Genomic DNA, 17194 nt, shown 5'->3' with positions numbered 1-17194 from the left:
AATCACTTAGCAACTGTACGTAATTAACCTCGTGAACATTTGACCTTTTTTTGAAACCAGAATAGTAACCTCGCCCAGGTCCTGTTGGCCAGGCATGTTGTAGTCTGTACCTCCTACTTTTCTTCATTTCCAGGAGTGAGTTCTTGGCTAATGAAGTCACGATTTCGACGGTGAATAGTCCCGGCAAACTCTACCAGATAAGATCATGAATTTACACATTTCATAAAGCAACCCATAACCCATTTACCAGCCACTGAAGTGAGTTTCACTATAATTAGATCACTGATGGCTGATATTTTATATATAAAATAAAATAATCACTTAGCAACCGTAATAATTAAACATGTAAACAGATCAGAACAAATACAAAGTGTTGAAAAGGATGATGTCTTAAATTAGGGGTTGATTTGAATTTATCATGTGATTGATGATTTGATGTCAATTTGATTTTCCCAACGTCCAGTACGCTTCATCATAGTTGATCTTTTCCTGAAAAATATGGTTCCAAAATGCTGTTTTGTAAGTTTACTTCCGCGTTTATTATTAGTTGTAGTTAGACTGTACTCACCCTACGTTTCCGTCAGTCGTCCCACGTTTCCAATCTTGGGCCCACTGGGTTACAGTTTTTTTCTCAGTTGCTGCTCATTTTAATGTGTACGAGTAATTCTGTTTTGCTTCTCTACACCACAGGGACCGTTCGTTGTTTAATTAGTTTAATTTTCACTTCTGCTATTTCTTAATTCACTCAAATAACTCCTCTTTGTCTTTTAAAGAATTTTTCTTTAATATCCTTCCAGTTAAAATAAGTCTTTAGTCGACAAATAACCAATTTTTTTATTCACTTTTCCACGATTTTTCCGAAAACACAGTTGGTTGGTAGAATGATAAGATTTGTGGAAAATACTGGACCTTTTAGAAAATTTGTCTGAATCAAAATTGAAGGATTAGAGTAAGGAAAATTCTTTTGTATATTTCACATCTGCTATTTTCTTGTACTTATTGGATAAACTTACAATGGTTGGGAGTTATGATGCATCATCCATCATTCTTTGGTTAAAGATAACAGCACATTTTTCTTCCTATTATTAAAAAGGATGCCCTATTGTTACTTTTCCTGCACATATATTATGTGGCTAGCATCTAAAAGCGGCCAGTGTTTGGATATTTTCAGCAATCGTTTGAGAGTAATTTTAGTTCATGTTACCTTCTTTTCAAATAATTGAACAATCGATTTATTTTCAGCATTAGTATTGTTATTCTATGAATCAACAGTTTTCAGCAAATTTTCACTACAAAATAATGTAAAATAAAATTCTTACTTTGAATTAGGGTTGTTCCAAATTTTGGAAATGGATTTTTATCAGGAATTTAAGATCCGCTGAGAAATTGCGGCAAAAAAAAAAGGTTTTTGAGAAATTGGTCAGTGCCTAGGTTTCAATCTATTGAGTGAATAGTTCGCACTACTTGAAAAATTTAAATTTTTAAAACAATTTAGGTTCTACCATTGGAACCGGAAATAGGATTTTGAAAAAAATCACAGGAGGGCTGATTTAGATTGCCAAACATTAGCGCTTATTCCTGCGATCGCTATCGTTTCTTCAACAATTTTTTTTCTTTTTTTAATATCTGCTCAACTGCTAAATCTATCAAATTTTTTACTGAACCAGAGATAATTTCTTAGAAGTTATTCTGAAAAGTATGAAGATTTTACATAAAAAAATTATATTTATAATAAAGTGGAAGAGGCATGTCCAGGAGGAACGTTTTAGTTTGGTGACCCGTGAATCTTTACTAGACACAAAAATAAATTTTTATCCATTACATCATAAATATAAATAAAAGCAGTGGGCAAAACCTATTTTATTTTTGCTTAATTTTACCTACTAGCTTTATTTTTAAGAGAGAGCTTAATACAAATTTTGAGCTCGTAAGATCTTTCTTCGGAACAGAATTTTACAATTATAATTAATTGTAACAAATTTCCTTCTAACAAATAATTTGACAAATAGATAATTTAAACAATGATAATATTAAATTGGCTTTTATTTAAATTTAGTAATAATCCTTTTCTGCAAAAATTATCTAGATCTGTTCAGAGACAACTGCATATTTTGATGAGGTATCTAGGTAACTTTATCCAGGGGGACGAAATATAAGCATTATTTCAAACATTATTGAAGCCAGATTTTGCATCCACCCTTTTTAGATTACTTTCATAGAAAAGAAGGTTTATTAATTTGCTGTTAGCATTTAGAAAGCTCATGGTAGTTTTAAAAATTCCAGAAACAAAATTACAAAATATATTTCTTGAAAAATGATAGGCAAATAACTTCCATACCATGAAAACAAAGAAGAAATCTGAATATACGTTCTTAAAAGTAATTGGTCTAACTCTAGTTCATCATCTGATTTATATTGAGAGGTGTTTTGGGGGTTGCGAGGTTGTGTGAGGAATTGCGAGAATTTGTGCGCATGTAGTTAGATGAAGTTAAAGTTAATCCATATATTACGAGCTGTAGTCGTACGATTGTAATAGATAGACGATGTAAGCATTGTTCATATTGTAAGCTGGGATATTTATCTAAATTCTGGAGGAAAAAAATGCTGCATCTTAAGCTCCATTAAGCAGCTCCACTCTACTTTAAAAAATACGCATATAACAGAAATAAAACTCGGTCAAAAAAAAAATGCAACTAAGCTGCAAATAAAACTAAAACTGTAGTACAAAATTGGCTAAGAAATCGAAAAACGTTTATTATTTTGAATGTATGCAAATTAGAAAATGATGCTCCGCTTTAACATGTGTGAAGAAAATACCACGTCCAAGGAATGTTTTGTAATGCTGAGAAGGTAAAGAAGGGGGGTTTGCTTGGCAGCTTGAGGAAGAAGTCATAAATAATATGTGTTGGTAGCAAGGTTAGAGTGAGCGAAAGAAAGCCGGTATGTACCGTCTGTTAGGGGCCATCTTGAATGTGTATGTTATGAGATGAATGGTTGGCAGAGCCCTTACACAATATACCTTGCACATAACTCAAAGGACAAAGGTTTCCTTCCTTAGAGCCCAGCTTGGATTTACTTGGAATATGGGAAGGTAGAGTAGTGAGTGTGTGGGTTCGTTTCATCCTCTTCCAGAGAGATGTGAGCCGATACCCTGCAGCTTGTTAACTACAATATTTTCAGCCAACTTTCTCTCAGTATTAAGGAAAATTTTGTATTTTCCTGTCTGAATGAGAATCAACTGATAATTTCGCCTAATATTTCCATTCACAAATAGGTAGGATTGTTTTTATGCTGATTTCCTGATTATCAATGGAAATCAACGTTCAGGGATCGTTTCATTTGGGTGCCAAAAATGGATGAATTTTATGAAAATTGATTAACAGTAATTACATTTTACTGAATATTTTCTGAGTATATTTATTACCCACATTTATTTGATCCTTTTATCGGAAAACGGTGCCTGGAATTTTAATTAAACCGGAAACGCTAATTAGTACCTTTATTTGGAACATTTTCAACAGCTATTTTAGAAACTTTAATAATTGAAGCCCATAAAGAATAAATTTTCTTAGATGTTTAACACTGATGAGAATTGATTTTTTGAAATGGCAGCTGTCCACTGAAGTTTGTATTGTAACTATGGCCAAACATCCAACTTATTCATCAGTTCAAAAACGAAATATATTTAGCTAGCCGGGAATGGCTGACTGCACCACCAGGTAGACATTATCTAGAGAGTAGAGTGAGGTTATAATTGACGTAGATGAATGGTTAATCAATAGAAAACTGTAACACTACACAGTCTCTCTCGCAACCAACTTCCGGCCAATATTTACTTGAGCTAAATGAAACTAACTCCAGCAAAGCACAGTTTACTTTCCCAACTGTATTTGTGACATTTTTTAGTTTTTACAATATTTAAATGCCGGTATTGAAAGGCCTTGTATTGTTCTTGTTATTCTAACGGCATATTAACTTCTTAAAAATGCCTACATTCTAAATTACTAGACCTGCGTTTCCCAACCTTTTTTTGACATAGCGTACCACTTAGTAGTACAATCATTACTAAATTGTACCACTTCTTAAAAATGATTGTACAATATTTAAAAATGAGTGTGTTATTTTATTATTACCATCTTTATTTGTATAGAGATACAATGTATCTGTTGCGAAGGAATTCCAAGTTAATGTTCACTTTATAAACTTTGTTAGGTGTAAGATCCTAGTTTTAAAACTTTTTTTAAATAATTAAAAAATGCGTACCTATTTTTATCTTAAAAATTATTAATTAATTTACAAAGTTCTTCTTTAGGATTATTGCATTTGTGCACAAAACTTCTAAATTAATATCTTTCAAGCATTCAACTACCAATTAAGTTCCAATTAAATTTAATGTTGCTTGGATAGAGCTTACTCATTACAATCAGTCTCATTAAGCAGATTTTTACTTAGTTATCATTTAAGTTCTGTCATATGATAATTCTAATATACCTATTCTCTTTATCTTTTATTATTGATAATGATGTAGCTTTTCCTAAATACTCTTTATAGAAGGGGTTTGAAATATGATTATCATTTGTGTTTACGGGTTTTGGAAAATACTCCTTGAAACAAATGTTGTGACAAATGTTTCCACTTATCAAAAATACGTTCTTGGTATCTACATTTACAGTTTATTGCATTCTTATTTTGTCAGCTCCATTGAGATTTGTCAAGGAACCAATTTCGGACGATTTTCTTGTATTAGTTGAAACTATGGTGAAGCTCTCTACCTGAGACGACTCAAAAAATTAATGCTTTTGGAGCACCAGTAGTGTTAAGGGAAAGCCTTGTGCAACGTTGGGTCTGGATGTTTTGAACTCGAAGTTCTCGTACTGTTTAACCTACGGTAAACAAAGATGTAACTTTAAAGACTTGCGTAGAAGCTGGGACTATCTCAAATGATTCAAGTGGAACATGAAGTTAGTTAATGTGGAAAAGCTCGCAGGTAGTTCTTGATTTGAGCAATGAGCGAAAACTGGCACGTTTGGAGGTTTGTCCCTCGCTGCAATTGCGCAACAAAATATACTTTTTTTTTTATACCGAATAGTTTCGTAATGAAAATTGTAACCTGAACGACAATAGGAAACATTGTGGATAGCAGTAGAAGAAGGCTTCCCCCGCACACTTCACTGAATGCAGTGATGTACTATCAAGAAGTGATGAAATGTACCGGAAATAACGTCAACTTCAGCCGACATTGGTCAACAAAAGGGGCCCGTTTCTATTGCATGACAACTTTCGCCTATACCATTTCACAAAGCACTGCTGTCCGAAAGTTGAATTAGTTGAAGGTCGAAGGTTCAGTCTTTCCCACCATACTCTTCAGAATTCTCGCCAATGAGGAATTATCCTCATTTCAAGCAACTGCATAACTTATTAACTTTACAAAAGAGGGCCTAGGCAAAAGAAGCATTGATCGCATTCCTTGGAACCCGAGGACTCACTTTATAATTCCATTTTTATAAGTCGACTTGCATCGATTGTTAGTGAAGATGTGCTGATTCTCACGGTGCTTATTTAATGATAAAATTGAATGATTATTAGTTTGGTAATAAAATTTTACAGTTTACCTCTGAAACCCGCAAAAATTTCCTTCCAATTATAGAATTAGAACGTTTTAACACCAATTACCAATGCTCGAACTTAGTCAGTTATTGCCAATTTTATTTTTATCTTTTTTTTACATTGATTTCAATTTTAATAATAAAATTTGCATTAAAGGATGAGAAAGAATAGGAATTAAGAACGAAAAAACGAATTTTGTCCACAAATTGGTTTTAACATTCCACGCAGAAGGAATTAACTTCAACTTAGGATCGCAGTAATTTCAGTATTTTCTAGAACCCTGATTGACTGCCTTCTGATCAGGAACTTTTTTATTTTTTTAATTACATTCACTATTTTTTCAATTACTGTGCGCTGTTGATACGGATCGGAAATTACCCAATTCGCTTCAAATTCGGACAGAAAATGAATTCTAGAAAGAGGTTTTTTTTTGTGCCTTGATACTTTCTATGAAAATTATGTAAATTTATCAAATAAGCATTTAGGCAATAATCTGGAGTCAAGTTAGTACATAACAGAAAATCTTCTTATAATGCCAATCAGGAGTCGAAATGACTCCGATATATTTACGTGTACTGCCAATCTGGAGTCAAAATGACTCTTATGATTCAAGTAAACTAATCTGCAAAAAGTAACTAAGAATTCCGCGGTCTTCAGCTCGTGACTATCGAATGGTGAGAGAGTGGGGATAGCATATCTAAGAGCATTTTGGGATAGCTATGAGATGTGGGGAAACAGAGGCCATTCCTATTTTTTTTGGAGTCAAATTGGCTTCGGATTGGCAATGAAGTGTTAAACACTGAGAACTTTTTACAAAACAGTAAACTGAGTACCAGGAACGAAATTTTAAGTTTGATAATTTCTTATAATTTGAGTAATATAATAAGTATAATTTAAGTAATTCCAAAATAATTCATTTGCCCAGCTAAACATGGAAGTAGTAAAAGAACAATGCTTGCTGCGTTTCTAAACAATACTGGCTGTTATTAGCTCTACTGGGATAAACTGGATTTAGTGTAGCTTTAGCATAGAATTTCACAGTTTGGAAAGCTGAAAACTAGTACTTTTCGAACAGGAGAATGCATCCCTTTACATTGAAATCAAATCTGCAGAACATTTGAGAATATGTCGTGATCTCCCTGTAACGATATGGTTAACGTTTGCCTTGAGATGGCATGTTGTGGAAAGTAGCTCTCAGAAAAATATGTCAATTAAGAACACTAACGAAGCATGGACATTCAAATAATCATAGCATTGGTAGGTGAAACTCTAGAAAAGAGGCAGGTGGAAAAGATCATTATCTCACTTAAGTTTACTTTAAGCATACAAAACAAAGCCGAGAGAGAGCATTCGTTCGAATTTAGGCTTCAAAGACAAGGCTTATTGCTCTCTGAGTATAAACATATGCATCGTATGGTTGGGTCAACGGACAGCTAGTGTTGGTTGTCTTTGAAAGATGGCACTGACTTACATTGTGGCTGGAAGTTCGGCTGTTGGGACAAGAAAACTTCAACCTTTCCTCTAGGGTTCCTCCTCATTAAGATCTCAAGTATAGCCAAACAATCACTGCCACTGGAGACCCCTTGAGGCACACTGACTTACTGGCTAATCCCCACAGAATTTTACCTACTCTAAACGCCCATTTGTTAAAGAAAATTTATATTTAGTATGCTGACAACAAATGGGTATTTACATGTTTCTATTCAGATGTTGTGTAGTCAAGCCTTGTTATACCTTAAAGCTGGAATTTCTTTAATAAAGTGTACAGTCTGAAGTTAAATTACATTTTTATAGCATATTATTGAAATAATTTTATATACATATATTAAAAAAAAAAAGTGGGTTAACCTCTTGATAATAAACAAGTTTCAGTACATATTCAACTAACTTTTTGCTAGTACCACAAACAGAGTCAATACTCAATCTAAACGAGTAGCAGTTAATATTTCATTTTCATCATCGTGTAAAATTAATTTAGGGGAAAAAAAAGGTGAATATTAAAATGAAATTTACGCCGTGAGTACATATGAAGAGGAGTTAGTGTTGAAAGGAGGCGAAGGAAGAAGAAAGGTCGAGCAAAGGCTCCGCAGCGCCAGTACCAGGGTTTATGGTATTGATCAGTAGCCGAGTGTCGGGTATGTTTCGTACATGTAATACGGGGACCTGTAGCTCGCACAATACTTTTTTACTTCTGCTATTTACGACTATCTATCTAGCTAATTTTCTACCCATTCATAAAATACATTTCATTCAACAATGTCCACTTCAATATCCCTATCTATAAATCACTTGGCTTGTACCATTCTGTTATCAAGCATTCAATGCTAGACAGAAATGGTTGGAAAACATTAATTATACTTGGCATTCATATTTCAGCTTTAACAATGATTGTCTCTCGTTGAAACATAAATTAAGATATGATTCATAATAAATGGACATTTATTTTTTTAATCAAGTTGATTGACTGATTTTTTATAAAAAAAAATTTAGATCACTTACTTAAAAAAGCTTTAGGCCCTTCGTATTTATTTTTTTAAACTTCAAATTTTAAAATGCTCACTTAAATGGCAGTTTTGGTCCCTCCATTCGTTCTCCCGACCCCAGGTTGTAATTAATAATGTAATTCTAGGTCCTAAAGTAAAACAAAATATTACTGTTATTTTATTTATAATATTTACAAATAAAATTTGGAAAAAGAGCTTTGTTCATGATTGAATCTCAAAAGACTAAACAACAACGAAGTAGTACTCCGTAACTTTCCGTTCATTGTAAACCCATCTGAGTTCAATTTAATTTAATAATGCATATCCAAAATTTTGAAAACCACCCAAGTTATACAGGATGAACTAATGTTCATAGGCCTACTGTGTGTAGTACATCTGAATTGGACTTCAAAGACGTATTGGCCAACTTCATATTTTCCACTGTTCTTGAGTGACGTCACTTATTTGGAGAATAACTTATGCTTCAAAATGGTGTCAATTTTTAGGAAATTTATCTGTCTTTCTAACCGTGTCATCACAATCGAATTCGGACTAAAACTTTCTGAGTAATAACATTTTTATCGCAAAAAAAGTAATGATTTCAGAAAAAAAAAATATAAGTTACTGTATATTTATTTTGAGTTTGACTTCTTCATCTTATTCTTCATCTCAATGGCGTTACAACCCGTGATGGTCTTGGTCTCTTCAAGCAACGATCTCCATTCCGGAGGCTTCTTTCATCAAACCGAGTCTCGGTCGTCCGACTCTACTTATTCCGAAAATCCGCTAGTACAGGATATTCTTTGGCATCGTGTTTAGCTCCATCCTAGCCAATTGGCATTTCTATCTCAACCTCTCAAGCTTGATAATTAAAAATAACATGAGGATATTGGTTTCTTAAAGTTTGTCACGTAATCTTTGCCATTAGTCCGGTTTTAAAAGACCCGAAAATGAGACATATTTTTCATTCAATCTTCGCGACTGAATGCTCATCAGCCTTTCGATAGCGTCCATGTCTTCAACGCCTTCATAAACACTTTTCGGGTTGGTAATTTGTTCAAAGCTTGTTTTTAAAAAAAAAAAAAAAAAAAAAAAAAAAAAAAAAAAAAAAAAAAAAAAAAAAAAAAAAAAAAAAAAAAAAGGCCAACTCCTGCTGGCTACTTTTTGGCCCTTAATAGAGCTTACTTAAAGAGGAAACTGGATTTGAATCCCAGCAACCTTCGTTTCTTATAATTTTGCAAAGTCTTCTTCCGAATGTCTTGTACTAGATTGAAGGCGAAATTTGGCTTAGCGAGTGGTGTGATTCCTGATTGCCAGTTCTGCCGCTCTTTTTAGAGTTTCCCTGGAGGACCTGAATGAGAGGTTCCATCACCTGGGGATGCTGAAAGATAAGTGGTCCCATGAGTGTAGGGCTCAATAGATCTGTTTTGGTCGTAGTGCAATACACTTTATTAATAAGAAAACAAAAACTTTGATGTGAGGAATGCCGAAGCACGGGTACAAATCTAGACTAGTTTAACAAAAAGAATTCTACGCACTAATGCGACAAAATAAGACTCTTAATTTTTAAAATTTCATGTTTTACCTAACTGAAAACTTTGTGGAGAACCAAAAAGAATGAAATACAGACTTTGTTGTGCCTCGGTTGGGTAAAGGTTGCGAAACCCTCAAATAAATAGCCAATTTATTTGCTTAATTTAGAACTATTTGGCTGTAATCAGATTTACTGATCATTGGCTACAGCTTTTTTGGTTAATAGTCTTTTCATTGAAGTAGACAAAAATTAAAGAATGAGCTAGAAAAATCAAGAACGGAGACATAAACGTGTAAAACTATTTTTAATCATCAATAATAGCTCTAAAGATCAAATAGATGAATAATTTATTTGGCATCCCCAGTATTACAAAGAAAATTTATTCTTTGAAAACTCTTCTACAGGTGGACATTTCAATAATTGACGAATTTAGGAGGAAAAGAGAGCAAAAATGGTTAAAAGAGGAAAATAGAAACCTTTCTTAGAATGTGAAGAAGTGTGTTCTGTTTTTGGTCAATAAGAATGGTATAAGTAACAAAGTTAATAAATAATGAATGTTAAGGAGTTTTGCTATTGTGCTCAAATGTTAACATTGTATGTGGTGAGGCAAAGTAAATCTAATTTAAAATTTATTAAAGAGACGTTTGCTTTCTTTTAACAAGCTGAAATAAAAAAAAAAAAATAACAAATGAGGGAATAAGATTCTAGGAACGCTTAAACTTAATTCCAACGTTTTAATGCGATTTCTTGTGAGTTGTTAAATTCAACTTCTTTGCACCATTCATACATGTTTAAGGAACGGAAATTAAGTTAACTTCTTTATGAATTCTAACTGATGAATATTACTCTTTTTTTGTACGAATATTTGGAAGCAGTTTTAATTTCACTGTTTCATTAATTTTTTTAATTGTTTTTAACAATTAACTGTTTTTTAATTTCAAATGTTTTAAGCGGCATTAGATTCTTTTTTTTTTCTGAATACACAACAGATCACAACAACAATACTTTCTATCTCTCTACGCGCAACAATGGTAGTGACTCTGTAAACACGAAGTACACTCATGTTCAGAGCAACATGTTCTCAAGGATATCATCAAGTCCTACCTTTTGTGGTGTTGACAGTATTTGTGCTATATGAGCAATGGTGAAAATGTGCGTAGAAATATTTTTTTTAAAAAAAAATATTCACTCTTCGATAAAGTTTAGTGTATCTTCTTTACTTCATTTATAAAATTTACACATTATATTTTTATTGACAGCCATTGCACAAGCGTTTAATATTAAAACAACCAATTAACAATATTCTTTCAAGAGTTTACTAGTACTTGTTTTACATTTAAATACAATGGTTAAAAATAATATGAAGAAAACCTCTCTTTGTTAGCAATTTATTAATTACCGCAAGTTCAATGTATTTTGCAGTTGTACGTTGTACTGAACAAATTATAATTTGGCTCTAGGCAGCATAATCTCATACTATGCAGCTGTATTGTAGTCTCTCATCGGTACATGTAGCACCATCTCCAATCCAAGATATCTGAGAAATCTCAGGATCTGAGAGTATGTTATGTCATCTACTAAATATCTTGGAACTTTCTAGGTATCCAAATTTTTTTCTGAAAATGTTATCACTGTTGGAGTTCCCGTCTTCTCTCCACAGTAAGAATCTACAAGTGCCATCACGTTTAGATGCGAGCTGTTTCTACAATGAACTATTTTGAACTGCAATGTGTACATTTCCAATTTAAGAGTTCATTTTTCTAGCAAAAGTTGCAATAAATAAGTAAAAAATTTAGTTGGATTTAGTACACGATAGAACACGCCCCACTGTGCTCCAGAACCGCCACACGATTGCCATCAGTGCTTCATTATCGCCCCACTGCGCACCAGAACCGCCACACGATTGCCACCATTGCTTCCCTATCGCCCCACTGCGCACCAGAACCGCCACACGATTGCCACCAGCTTTTCACTATCGCCCCACTGCGTACCAGAACCGCCACATGATTGCCACCAGCGCTACATTTCTGCTCCACTATTGCACTTGTGGTTATAATCTCTCATACCGTTACCTACATTAAAACCACAACCTCCAAGCCAAATCCACAACCACTAAGTTTAAATAATTTATTTATTTATATTAGTTAGTTGAAGTAAGAATATTTTTTGCTTACATTAGTCTGCATTTGGATGAAAGCAGGTGCTTACTTTCTTAATGACATTTACAATTTCTTTTACCCACGATAATCAAGGATTCAAAAGGCAAAGTTACATTTAAAATTGTAACGAACCTTTGTGTTACACATGTAACCAACCACTGAATACATTATAAAATGAAGCATATGCATAATTTGTTTTCAGAAAGAAGAAAAGCCCCAGTGGGACGAGGAAGAGGAGGGCATGATTGTTTAATAACGTTGAGAGAATGTTTGCAAACATCTGGAGCACAAATAGCACCTGTTCCCCAGTTATTTCCTATCTACTCTTCGTTCGTGATTCTGCCAATTAGATGGGAAATATTTTGCCCAATTTTGTGCATCCCATAATATTGGCTCACATTCACACAGATTCAAATACTAGAATCATCAATAATAATTTTTTTAAAAAATCATTGCTTTAATACTATCATTATTTTTGTAATTTACCTGTAATTAACCTACATATGTTTCGCATTCACATATAATTAGAGTAATACGCACATATTAAATAGTTCCGTTTATGCTCAATTTCTACATTAGACCTGAAAAGCTTTTTATATTAATTGAATTTGCTCCATAATAGAATGATTCTCCTACTTATTTCTTTATTGCAATCTCCTTGCTTGTTCAGGTTGGCAGCTAAAAAAATAAAATTATTTGTTTTTTCCAAATTTTTTTTCTCACTCGACAATGAAATGTATTCTTCTTCTCTTTGAAATCATTTTCTGTATAACATTTTAGTATTTTGTAATTTATATTCAGGCCTATTTTGGTAATTTCTAACACTAAACCAATCATATGTAAAGGGGAAGGGATTAGCTATGAGGTTAGCATACTGGACTCCCACGCGGAGGTCCCGGGTTCGAATCCAGCAGCTGACCCTTAGATTTTCTCTTCCTAGGAGCTTCTTACAGCTCACTGTCCGGTGATGGACAGTGTTGTCTGTAACGAGAGAACACTGTCCGGAGGCCGGCAGTGCACTGGAAAAAGCTCCGGGCGCTAATAACCTTGGATGTTGACACGCCTTAAATCATTAAAAAAAAAAAAAAAAAAAATCATATGTAAGAGTGAACTGTCTTTTTTCTTTTATTTTATTTTTCTTTGCGCGCGCATTTTGTTTGAGGAAGGTTAAGTGAGGTTTACTCGCCATACAAATATTAAAAGTTAAGTTTTTCTAGTGTTGAAGTGAGTTATTAGTAAACAATTGACTATAAAAACAGATTTTTCTTTTTAAAGGTAAGGTTTTGACCTATTTGTTTTTAAAAAAAAGTAAAAGTAAAGTAGAAATATTATCCATTTCTAAGATGAGCTTTACAATTACCTTTCTCTATGACTACTTATTGTTCTTCTACCCCATAAATTGTCTGACAATTCGATATCACTTCTTGATACGGACAACCAAGAAGAACTAATCACCTTCTTTTATTAAACTTGTCCTAATTTTAAAACTTTTTATTGTAGTTTCTATAATTGTGTGAGGTATTCGTTAAAATGTCACAGACATTGATTACAGCTCTCTCAGGTTAAAATTGGTCCTGACCTGCTCTTCGATTTGTACTCTCTAACTATAGAACATTCAGCTGAGTGAAATATTTTCCATTACTCCTTATTTTTAAGTAGTTTAAGTTACTTTATATTGAATCTTCTTACTTTCCTTAATTGGTACCAGAAGAATTATTCTCAGTCAGTTTCTTCTTGTGAAAGCGCTGATATATTGAAAATGTTGTCTTGATATCACTAATTTTATCCCTAACTCTGGTTTCTTACTTTCACGTACCATCCACTGAGATGGATTAATAAGTTTTATGTAGAAAATTTGACTTGAACTACATTTCATTCCCTTGCTTCACTTACCTGCTCATTTGCAGGCCAAAACTCACCATTCTTCTCAACATAAGTTAGCTGTTCTCAGATTGAATACCATTCCTCTTAAAATGACCGGACTATGAGCGCGAATTCAACCCCATTCCAACAATAGTCATAAATAACAGTTATACTTCCTACATTATTAACTACAAACCCAGAACATTCGCCACTTTTACTTGTCTCGAAAAGGAGATTCACAAAACATTTAGCCTTGTCAAGAAACTAGGCTTCAAAACCAAGATCCTGTGGCAAAAAAGAACCACAAGATTGACAGTACAGCAACTTTCTTCCTTCATAATTACTGTTCTTCTTTTCAAGGAAGAATAATTCACTTACTTATAAGTTCCTAACATTGTTAAAATCAGTTAACAGAATTGTCTTACACATTAGATTTGTATCCGGGTCAGTGATATTATTTAAACTTGTGCAGTTACATATACCTCCAATTTTACGTATTTAAGAAATTGTAAAATTGTTTTTATAGAGCGATTGTAAAATATCATGAAATGTGTGTTGTACTTCTTCAGACTTCATCAGGGTATTCTAATTGGACAACTATCTTCTCAGTCTGCAATTGATGAAGAGTTGCTGCTGTTAAGGCGTTCACGGAGCATAATCCTAAGCAAGTAATCCAGCGTTTAGCGTAGTTATCTCTTGGATATCCACTAATTTAATCTCCTTCATAATGTGCGTTACTGATCCCATACTTACTGTGCAATTTAGCAGTAAATTATTAATAAAAGTAAATTCACTTTATTTTTCTAATCCGACTCTTCCTTTACCTTACTTTAAGAGTTGCATCAAAATACATCTCTCCACAGTTGTCTGCCCTCCCAAACTTCTGGACAAAGGCATCGCACTGGCATCTACTCTGTAACTCATATTGTCTCTCCATCGTCTTCGGCAAAGAAAGCAATACGTAACTCTTGCTGGCCTATTATTCGGGGTCGTACGACGCGTATGATCATAACAGTTAAACTTTTTTTTATATTTTTTAACCCCTTTTTACAGCAGTTTCCAGAACATTCATTTGTTTCCTTATCTCTTTGTGCTACCTTCTTTTTATTAGTTCTTCTTTGTCATTGTGCATATTTTAGCACCGACGCTAAAATTCCCCCTACAGTGGAGTGGAAGACTCTTCTTTTTATTTTACTTGGATAGTCTGTTGCTATAGAGTACATGCCACTTGCTTGTTCTCTTTTATGTTACATCTCTAGCTCACAGCTATTTCATGTCCAGCATTCAGCCGAGCTATTTGAAACTATTTACTCTCTCTGAACCTTGTCCATTTATAACCAGTTCATTATTATTTTCAGGCCGCCAAAAACTGTGCAATCAGTTTTAGCAAAGTTTATCTGATAAACCCAATCATGGACAATCCTCATTAAACCTCAACATAAAGTTCTTGTTGACAGACCATGTAAACATACGTGAGTTTTAAAATGTAATATAAGTTGCTATTTACTTCATCTTGTTTACAATCAAGTCTTAAACTTGTAAAAAAAGAATATTAGACATATTTCTTGTTTGAAGCACAAAAAAATAGATGAGGTGTAGGGGTTTCACTGGCGTATCTATTTAACATCTACAGATGCGCATCCGGACATAAATTAATCAGCGCGATTACATCTGCTTCTGTTTAGAACACATCAGTAAGCCTGCTTCAAAACTTATTGTAGCTTTAGGCAATATATTTAACATTAGATGAATTTTAAATAATCTCCTACCTTTACTTTTATGCTTGGTTGATTTACTGACTTGACTGACTGTGTAGAGAAGTATTCAGGACATTCCTAACTGAGCCCGATTTCCGGGATTGTACTTGGAAAGCAGAATAACTTGGGAACCCACATACTTGACTGAACAGGAGACAAAGCTGAGGCGACTTTTTAAGTCAAAAGTGAATCCCCTACTTCAATACTAACTGGCTCTACGTTTGCAATGATACCCTTCAAAAAAGACCTCAGCATACCTTTTATTTCCGAACTAATGTGCTCTTGCTTCATTACCTTCCTTAATAATGTCCAGTCATCCATAATCCGATTGCCCAAGCCCTCTCTTTTCTACCCAGACAATCCACCACGCCGTTGAAACGGCTTTAGCCTCATTATCTCCTTTGATCTAGCCTGAGCTTATTTTCCTGGAGAGTTTCAGCAAGGGCTGGTGTTTCTTATCACGTAGCAATGGAAGTAGCACATTATAGAATCTGTAAAAAGTAAAGTAATGCCCTTTTTTTTTTTAAGGCGGGCAACTTCTTAGACGGAAGCGACTAGCAAACGCATTTTACTTTAAATTTTCCTTATTAACCATTTAGTAAAATCTAAAGCTTAGGCTGGGGACCGAACCCAGTACCACAATACAACTTAGCTTTACGGGCCTCACCTCTAACCGCTTAGGTACCATTGCGCCTCAGTATGTGTTCTGTATAAAGTAAGATATAATACATTTCTGGTATATGACGCAATAAATCAATAAATAAAAGTATATTATATCAATAAGTTAATCCTTATCCTGGCGTCTATTTTTACCGTTTTGTCCGGTTTCTATTTTTCGGAGATTGATTCTTCTGTCAAGTTGTCGCCGAGTATCAGAATATGAGGAGGTTTTGGTGTGTCCCTTGTGTATAAATAAATGTATGTACGTAGTAGTTAAAAACTAAGTTTGTTAAATAAAAGATGTAGAGATAAGTGTTAAAATAGTGAAAATAATTTGATGTATGGTAACTTCTCAGGACGGAAGCTGCTAGGCCAAAGATAAAAAAAATACATAAAAAATTATTAGAGTGCTGAGTCATGCTTGCAATTTTTGATAACGCCTCTACTATCAAAACAAACAACTGTGACTCACGCCCGTCTAATGTTTTTTTATACTTTTTTTTTTATTATTATAATTAATATAATTACTTAATTTTACTTTATTACGTACAGCTACGTTAATTTATTTGATGTTAAGGGAATGCGAGGAAAAGCCAATTGTGCCAATAGAGAGTGTGTATTTACGAGTATACAGCATCGAAGCTTCATCTGTGGTCCCAAGGCTGACAAACACGATTTCGAAAAGGATACAGTGCTTTCATTATTTCTTTAAATTACCTCTACATTTCTGATTACAAGTCCAGCCCAATAAATCATTACGTGCTATTCTAATAAACCAAGAACGTTCAAGAATTATGCTAAAGGCTACTACTGCTTTTTCACATCCTACTGCTCTGATTGTGATTAATGCTAGATAGTCACTGGCTTTTCCGATCTGCGAGTTCTCGAAGCGAAATGCCATTGGGTTTAGCCACACAGCTTTTTTAGCTTAAAAACTCTTGCTATACAATATGATACTTTCATCCGCCCAAAAAAACCGCCAAGCGGAACACTCCTTTTTTTTTACTGAAATAGTTTGTAATTTTTATTTGCATGTAAGATTCAATTTTAAGAGTTAAGTGGACAAATCATACGGCATCGAAGTATGGGGATCGACTAAGCGTTCCAGCTCACTACGCCTCCAGACATTAC

The 17194-nt window shown here is 33.9% G+C and overlaps 1 protein-coding gene and 1 long non-coding RNA gene across 4 annotated transcripts in view; both read left to right on the top strand.

Annotated features, from left to right (window-relative positions):
• LOC141460566 (uncharacterized) overlaps positions 1-17194 on the top strand; it is a 519534-nt gene that overhangs the window by 384928 nt on the left and 117412 nt on the right. The window lies entirely within an intron of this gene.
• On the top strand, positions 373-10985 carry LOC141460594 (uncharacterized). The gene is made up of 2 exons (XR_012462203.1): positions 373-519; positions 4697-10985. It is a non-coding gene; the product is annotated as an uncharacterized lncRNA (long non-coding RNA).

Source organism: Rhodnius prolixus, unplaced genomic scaffold (genome assembly GCF_049639745.1).
Source record: "Rhodnius prolixus isolate KJV_2025 unplaced genomic scaffold, Rpr scaffold_1, whole genome shotgun sequence".
NCBI classification, from domain to species: domain Eukaryota; kingdom Metazoa; phylum Arthropoda; class Insecta; order Hemiptera; family Reduviidae; genus Rhodnius; species Rhodnius prolixus.
This window is presented reverse-complemented; position numbering and strand designations above follow the sequence as displayed.